Below are 8,988 nucleotides of genomic sequence, written 5' to 3'. Positions count from 1 at the left end.
GTGGTAGAAAATGACTGACTGACTGTCTTAGGAGGATGAATAATTTTGGATGTAACCTCATGTTAACTTTCCTTGAAAAGATGTGAAAAAGACAACATTGCCTTTCTTCTAAATTATGTGAAAATGTGGTTGAAAGGTTTGTGGTGAAAAGACAATATGAAGATGTCTTCTGATACATGTGGTTAAAACGTTGACAGGGTTGGTTGATCAACTGGGCTAGCCAAGCCCAGTATTTGTTTAGACTACGTTTTGACAGGACATATGGGCTAAAAAAAGTTTGATTTTTAGCATATTGTATGGACTAAATAAAGATAGTTACTGACGGATCTGAAATAGCCATAAAAATATGTTAATGTGTGTCCAGTGTTAAAGGGGTATGGTAAGGAATAACTCCTTGCAGCATATCTTTAATTTATTTTTAATTCATTTCTATCTGATGACTCACCTATCTACAGTTTTCATATTACTATGTGGTTTTTGCCAAGTAAAGCTGGAACCTCAGTTTACATTGCACCAAAAACTCTGATTAAAGGGGTACCAGCTCCAAATGAACCCAAACTATAACGTATTAGGCAGTGGGAATTAAAATGAAGCCTATTTTGTGTCCAAACCAACCCAGAGCCAGAATGAAACACTATGCAAAAATAGCCTGTCCTGAGTTTCAGTTAGTAGTCAAACGTGGGTTGCTAGGAAACGTATTTATTGACATCCCATCCAACTCTATGAGAAGGATTTTAACTAGATACAAAGTGTCCGATTGAGTTAGTCATGCAAATTCCTTTCATCAATGGATGATAAAACACACCCATGCCTTAGCCCAACTTAGAGTGAACAGTTAATCAAATATGCATGTTTTTGGACAGTGAGAGGAAACTGCAATACCTGAAAAAAGGGCATGCATGGGTGGGGAAAGTAGGAGAGTAGCAGAAGAAAAGGTTAAGTTCACCATTGCTGTGCAATAAAATTTAAGTAAACAGGTGTTGTTATACACTATGTTGTAAAAATCCCACTATCGCCCACTCTGATTATCAAGGCTGGGTGTAGTATAAAGATAACACTCATATTGATGTTCAGGATGGGGTACAGATTTTAAGAGAAATCTCTAAACCAAACTTTTCACTGCACATCAGAATAAAATATGTCCACTTGAAGTTTAAAATTGGCATGATTTTACCCACTTCCAACAAGTCACATGCCTCCAACGAACTCCAACTCCAATTAATGAAGATATGGTTTAAAGCCATCCCTCCAAACACATATTTTACTGGCTATTTAAGGTTTACCAGCCGTTGTTTTTGGTTATCTGAGAAAAAATATGTTGAAAACTGGAGTTTTTTAGTCCGTATGTCCAAATTTACCATAAAAAGCACACTAAATGTTAGGTTTGGTTACCTCATTTGATCAACCTTCACCACTTTTCAACCACATTTAGATATCAATAGACATCTGTATGTAAATGGCTTTTCACCTTTCGCGTTTCAAACACATTTAGAAATTGTTCAGATGGAGAGCAATGTCATCTTTGCTTCATCTTTTCATTGACGTTTCACTTTGGAGAATAGTCTAACACTGGTGGTAACATACTTGGGTTGTATTTCATAGTGTCAGGGTTTGGAATTTGTTTGTGTTTATTCACTGTTTATGTTTATATTTAGTAGTTTGGAAGTCGTGGTTGTTTTGGTTACTTCCTCTCACTCCTGATTGTTTATTTCCCCCCTAGTGTTGTCACCCTCCTCGTTCATTGCTCCTTTGGTTATTGTTGCTTTCTTAGTTTTGACTTAGTATAGTTTTCTCTGTATTATTATCATTATTATTATTTATTATTATTTATTGTAGTGCTGTGGTTTCCTTGTATTTCCTAGTTCAGTTTCCCATTTAGTATCTGTGTGTTTATTTATGGTTTGGTATTTGTCCTCTTTTATATTCTACTAGGTTACTAGTCTTATTTTCTCTGTGTTTAGTACCTTTCCTTGTTGTAGTCCTTTCTCGTTTAGTTCCTCCAGTTTAGCTTTATTCTCCAGGCCCTCTGGTTTGGTTGTGTTTACTCATTGTTTATATTTTGTTTGTTTATATTCTAGTCCTCATGTTCTCTGCTTCCCTTCCAGTCTATTCAGTCAGTGGGCTTTAGGTTTGTTTACTTTTGTAGTCAGGGCTTCTTTATGGTGTTGCTAGTTCTTAGGTTTTCGTGTTCCCTCCGTTTTCTCAGTTTCCTTTAGTTCATGTTTATTCTTGATTTTTATGCTTTATTTATCTTGGTCTATAGATTCTATGAGGTCTGCTCACTGTTGTGTTAATTAGTCCCTTTCCTCATGCTTAGTTTTATTAGGTTCACCTGCTCCCTCTGCTTCCCTGCCTCCTTGTCTCACCTGTTCTTAGTTCCTTTGATTACCTGCCTTTGTTCTCCCTCAGTATATTAGTTGGTTTTGTTTCATTGCCCTTTGCTGGTTCCTCTCGTTGCACAACTCGGATCTCTACCCTCGACTTTGCCATGTTCTTGCAGAACCTGCAGACGTAAGTTTTTGGTTTTCGACTCTGGTTAATTCCTGCAGAGATTTGTTACACTTTGTAATTTTTTTTGGATAAAGCTGAAGACTATTCAATATGCTGCTGCCATGCTCTTGCCTGCGCTTCGGTCCACTCCAAAACCTCACCGTGACACATAGTACTGGGATATCACAAAATAAGTGTGACATAATAATAAGAAGCACGAAGAGTCGAATTAAAGAAATGTACAAGCAATTTTGCTTTATTAGAAACATCTCAAAAAAGAAATCCAATGGAGATTAGCACTTTTTTAGAAGTCTTATGGAATGACTCCAAACCAAGTTTAATTGTGTTTCAGTTCTAAGTTTGAAAAACAGTGAGATTTGCTAACTGTTATGACCAGTCACAAAACCAACAACTATCAGCAATACAAGCTAATAACACTGTATTTCTTTTAAATACTGTAGCAACATATCTGCTAAAGGAAGTAATATAGTATTGTATCTGTGAAAAAAAAAGGTTTTCTATGCAAGACAGAAATCTTAGATTTTAGGTGTGTGGTTGCTGAGAAACTATGAACCATCCCACTCAGAGTTCTGACATTACAGGAGCTTTGTGTTTGGAACATGGACATTTCAAGTTATGGTTAAAAATGGAACAAAACCGTGACTGGATATTTGGCTGCAAGTTTATTAATTAGTTTACCTTAAACATTCACTGCATAACTGTTGGTGTGATTTTTTTTTTACTGATAATGTTTCCTGATCAGTTTCTTTATCAATACAATGTGTTCACACTGATATTTTTATAAGTTTACATTTAAAACCAAAGTTAACCAGTTTACAATTATGTGAGCTCAGCTCACTTTCAGTTTTGAGCACTGAGTTTTGAGTTATTATTTTAGCTTTGTAATTATGTTGTTACACAAGTACATAGAAGAACTAATTTCTCATTAAGAGGCTTGAAACTATGATTAAAGAAAAAAAATATATGATTTTTCATGCAGGGCTATACCTATTCATACACTCAAACTTTTGCTTTAGAACTTTAAAATGTCTAATATTTAAAGGATGTAAAAACGTCATATTATCGTCATTCGAAAACTGGCATGCTTGAAGTGATGTTCCTCTTAACCACGTAAGGTTTTCTTCTGATATTTTTCAAGCTTTCCAGTCCAAATATATATGCAGCACCTAATTTAGAAAGCAAGTGGGAGCAAAGGTTGTGAAACCTGGTGTTTATGCATCGGTTTCACGTTGCTTCCTCCATTGTTACAGCCTTTAGGCAGGAAATCAGAATAAGAAGTGTGACAAAGTGTGGTTTCCAGTCTTGACTGAGTATATGCCCAACTGAGTAAGAACAAAAATCACGTGATGTGTAAGTAATGCTTTCCTATAAAAGGTCTTTTTATGTTGTGTAAAGTAGAAGTAAGTCCAGTGAGTAAAAGGATGTAGTAATTTGCATGTGTCAGTGTGACAGTGTGTGTGTGTTTCAGCAGGCCAGTCAGAGCTACTGGCAGTACAGCTGCAATATTAGTGGGTCAGTGTGCCATCAGCCCATTCATCAGCACTTCTCCCTCTCTTCTCTCTGCCTGAATCTCTCTTCTGACTCACCACACATCCATCCATCCTTCACTACCTACAACTCCCTCCCTCTCTAGCTCACTTGAGAGTTCAAAGTGTCCACATACAGAGTATTTTAAAGTTCTGAATGAATTCCTTCAAATTGGCGATGCCAATTGAGCTGAGGTAATACAGTATGAGTGCAAATGTTAACAGCCTCCCCGGAAGTGGCTGAAAACTCCTTTAGTATCACTTCCTACTCTTTAGGTGTCATGAGATGGAACAGGTGATGCTCCCCTCTCAGGTGTTTGTAGATATCCTTCATTTGAAGGAAAATTCTACTTCATCAATATCTTTCAAACAAATGAAATACAATTGGTATATTTTTCATAGAACAAAAATGACAGTAAATTCCTTCTGCTTGTTATATAGCACAAGATAGAAACATGCTGTGTTAATGAGGCCTATATTCAGTGCCGCCGGATTCATTTTAGAGGTGGGGGGCCGTGGGGGTGTTGCGTCGCACATACTCTCGCAGACTATAATATTGGTGCGTACTTAAGGGGCGTTTTTAGGGTCTTGATATATTTGGGTCTTTAGTCCAGAACCCACCTTCCTCTTGTTCCCTTTTTTAAAAGTTTTTTAAAAGTCTTTGTTAATGTATTTTGACCACTATGTTTATTCCTCCTGCTACCTGCTGAGTGGGGCTCACCCCGGTCTTCTTATAAATGATGAGACCGGAAAAGCGGTTCCTAAAGAAGACGTTTTTTCTTCAGCCTTTAGGAACCAGTTAACCCCATACCTTGAAGGGCTGTGCCTATTCTTATAGAATCTGGGGTTATGTAACCACAGATTTGTAAGAGAGAAGCGTAAAGAGAAGCGTAAAGTCTTCGAGTGCGTAAATACGCAGTCAGAGGCGCCCTGCACAACTGAACAGGGAGGACAAATAATCTCATCAGGGTGGAGGGTGACATGAAAAACCTGCTGTTGTAGACAGTGACGACACAGCTTAGCAAACTGTTACAGTCCAGAAAAGCAGGAGCAGAACACAACAGAAGGAAAAACATCAGCAGCTGGATCATTCAGAATGACGCAGCGCAACAACCTCCTGCGTGCTTCAAGCAGCCAGAGCAGAGGGTATCTGTTCGCTACACGGGAAAATGCACAGTGCCAGGCCAGCTGTGGTTCTCACTGGGCCCACAGGAGTATCCGCCGTTAGGAGTGGACGACTTCTCTCACAGTCCATGGCCGAAAACGCTTCTCTGTGGTTTTTCTCCTGTTCGGCTGAACCCTCAGCATCTGGATCGAGTCACAGTGCAACCCATCGAGGAGCCGCAGGATCAGTGGAAAATAAATAATTTTAGATAATCAAATTTGACCTTACATTAAATATTTAGTTTTTATTGCTGTCGTATAGTTGATCAGTATAGAATTAATTAAAGCATAATTAAAAGATTTTAATTAAAGCTTTTAAAAATATCAGTTTCTGCATTGGGTTCATATATTTGTACATCCGACTCTAGAGGATTCAGGGCATCACCAGTCATGGACCTCACCGTACGTCACTGAACTGAGATCTAATATAGCCCGGGAAATGCCAAATATGTTCATGTTATAGATTATTATTATATCACAAATAATCCCAACAACAATTTTATAAGAACAATCATTAGGCCTACATTGATATACGAACTTGTAGAATAATGATAAACATAGGTGTTTTCATTGTAAATCTGATTTGTCAGATGTAATATTTTCTCAAAATAAAGAAAATGAAAAAATAAAATAAAACATTGTCTTCTGTTTTGTCATTATGCTAAACAGTTTTTGCAGAAGGTCTGCTGACAAAACAACTGTTTTTTCCTTTTCATAATTACCAATTGTCTTTAATAAAAAAAGTAAAATAGAAGTTCTCCATTCATTAAAAACAGTTTCGTGTGTTCTGGAGTCTGGAGAGATTATGTGACGGCCGTTCCTGACTGGTAATGCATTCAGAAAACAAAACAATGACCCTGACAGGCTGCCACAGGTCCTGATTATTTTGTTTCTTCTATTATTTCATGGATGTTCACATGAACAGAGAAGGCCATTGCTGTTCTTTTCATCTGCCTGCATTTTCTCCACATAGCGACCTGCCATCGGTGCGCGGTGCTGTTGCAAATTGCAGCTGCCTTTGGGACACGCATGGATGACAGACTAATAATTAACGCAGTTATTTGCAGTTTTAGTGAGTTAATAACACTGCAGGCATTATAGAAACATATTGGCATCCACTCTTCCCAGAATTTGAGAACTTTGCGCTGAAACGTCCAGTATTGCACATTCATTGAGGCAATCGTGTTAATTGGACAGGGGTGTTTTTTTGCGCTTCCAATTTCATTGTGCACTTATATCACTCACTCGTGTTTTTGTGGATGCTGTCAGGTTTCAAGAGGCGCAAACGTTTTGTTTGTGACTCTGTCTGTCTCCAGACAGTGAGACCGCAAGAGAGGGAGAGATGGATATCTGTCACAGCCTCTCAGCACAATCGGGTCAAGCCATGACTATCTGTTGGGATCAGATCACGGCCGGCCAGGGCCGTAAATGGGGGGGCCAATGGCCCCCTGGCTCCCCCTATTCTGGCGCCACTGCCTATATTGTTTACAATATTCAAGGACTCCCAATACACATTCACTGCCAAAAAACGATAAGGCAAGAAGTTAGGCACCCATAAAGAATGATCCAATTTGGTGCATATACAGATCAGATATGTGCATGACTTAATCTACAAAGAACTGCCACATGTACAACCAGATGCCACAAGAGTTGACTTCATGGATGGTGGGGTTATCAGGCAGTTGCTTGCTGGAGCACCTGACAATCTGTCAAAACATGGAGCAAAGGTCATGAGGGAGATGATGCCTTGTAGAGGCATTAGACAGCATTATAAGATGTTGATGTAGTCTGATGGGGGTTGTATTTTGGTGGTGCTATCATGCAACTGCCTAAGAAGTGTAAAATATGGATTCAAATATTTTAATGTTTTAATTGGCTATGGGTCAGTTTGTCCCTTTGCTTATTCATTCCCCTATATCATCTCTTGTTATTTCCATTTTGTAATAGTAAACAAACTTGTTTGTATGCATGTAGTTAAACCATTGCATATCATTTTTATTTTTCATTATATTAAATTTTTTGATAAATTATGGAGATACAACATTTTAAACATGCTGAAATTCCCCATATAATATAATTGAATTGAAAAGTATTTCCTGATAACTTTGTAGAACACTGTATTTTTCATTTATTTTGGTTCTGATCCCCATTTGAGGCAGACCTCCTGAACACCTTCTATGACTCTGTGGTGGCATCAGTCATTCTGTATGGTGTGGTCAGCTGGAGCAGCAGCATACAGACAGGGAAAGGAAGAAGCTCATCAGGATGTGCAGCTTTGTCCTGGGCTGTCCTCCGGACAACAGGAGGTGGGTGAAAGAAGGGTCCTCGCAGGAAAAGTCATCCATGCTGGACCACTAGTCACACCCCCTGCAGGACGACCTGCCAGCTCTGGAGAGCAGCTTCAGGGACAGACTGCTCCACCCACGGTATATGAAGGAGAGATTTCGCAGGTCTTTTCTTCCTGCTGCTGTCAGACTGTACAATGGACAATTCTGAGCCTGTGTAATGTATACAAATGTATGTGCAATTTACTATTTTTTTGAAATGGTGTGTGTATAGCCACATTTTATATAGTTGTGTATTATTCTAGTGTAGTTTTTTAATTCTTTTGAAAACGTATTCTGGTTTGTCCTATGCTTCTGTTGGATGCTGTTCTCACTTTACTGCTGTTGCAACAAAGCAATATCCCCACTGCGGAACAAATTAAGGTTTTCCGAAGCCAGGTAAGAAACTAACTGTAAACGTATGAGATGGCTAAAGGGGCGAAATGAACAACCTCTTTTTTTCATCAAGTGGAACCAAATAGACATAAAAATGTTTTGGTACTAATTTTCAAATGCAATTCAGTGATCTGTTTTCTATGGTGGCCGTGGGGTGCAAAACACTTTTACAAGTACCGAAACAAATTTACATTTCAGAAAACAAATTTACATTTCAGAAAATCAACCGGAAAGGGAATGTACCAACGCAGAGGCTGACCCGGAAGTCAGCCTCAGGGCTGCATCCTTCAAAGGCCGTATTTGTTGGCCAATTACGTTACAGCTCGGCGACAAAGGCTGTCCCAATTCATGAATCATTTCGAGCCAATGCTGCCGACAAATGTGTCCTTATTTTGCCCGATTTGAAGGATGGGTTGTGAGTATCCTTCGCGGCCCATCATTTCCCATCATTCATTGCGGGTCGAAGCGGATTGGTCAAGCAGGGAAAGCCATGGCAGACCATAGCAACAAAAGCTGTGAGTAAATTGTGGAAAATTACACTTTCTGTGACACAAATTAAGTTCTACAATGTTTTTAGTGCGGGAATATAACTATGTAGACGTGAAATATCTGCTTGATTTATCTAGACATCGCTTAATTTCAAATGTGCTCCAACGTGTTCGGAGTTTTCCGTTCCCGGCGTAGTAACCGGCTCGCCTCGCCAGCCCTACCGGCGGTGAGGTAAGCTAGCCCGGTAGAGATCTGACCGGACTATCGGCACTAAGCTCCCGCTGGCAGTCATCACAGTGAACGTTTAACACAAGTGATTTCTAACAGTTTATGTTATTATTTTAATTGTTACTGAAAATCGATTTAACATTTCAGGTGATATTAAGGTTAACCAGAATAAATGGTCAGTTTTATGTAATCCAACTGTATCGCTGGAGAGTGTGATTGAGAATAAATAAGCTTTACAATATGAATTTTTAATGAAGAAATGTGCTATATGTTTTAAAAGTTTATTTATAATTCAGTTAGCATTATAATTTCTGATTCCAGGTACAATCCAGAGACAATTATGTTCAGGT

At 38.7% G+C, this 8,988-nt stretch overlaps 1 long non-coding RNA gene across 1 annotated transcript; it reads left to right on the top strand.

Annotated features, from left to right (window-relative positions):
* The first annotated feature begins 2,411 nt into the window (after nucleotides 1-2,411).
* LOC124879717 lies at nucleotides 2,412-8,038 on the top strand. The gene is made up of 2 exons (XR_007041097.1): nucleotides 2,412-2,511; nucleotides 7,361-8,038. It is a non-coding gene; the product is annotated as an uncharacterized LOC124879717 (long non-coding RNA).
* The last annotated feature ends 950 nt before the right edge of the window (nucleotides 8,039-8,988 follow it).

Source organism: Girardinichthys multiradiatus, chromosome 13 (genome assembly GCF_021462225.1).
Source record: "Girardinichthys multiradiatus isolate DD_20200921_A chromosome 13, DD_fGirMul_XY1, whole genome shotgun sequence".
Lineage (NCBI taxonomy): Eukaryota > Metazoa > Chordata > Actinopteri > Cyprinodontiformes > Goodeidae > Girardinichthys > Girardinichthys multiradiatus.
The sequence above is the reverse complement of the archived record's forward strand: the minus strand, read 5'-3'. Positions and strand labels throughout refer to the sequence as shown.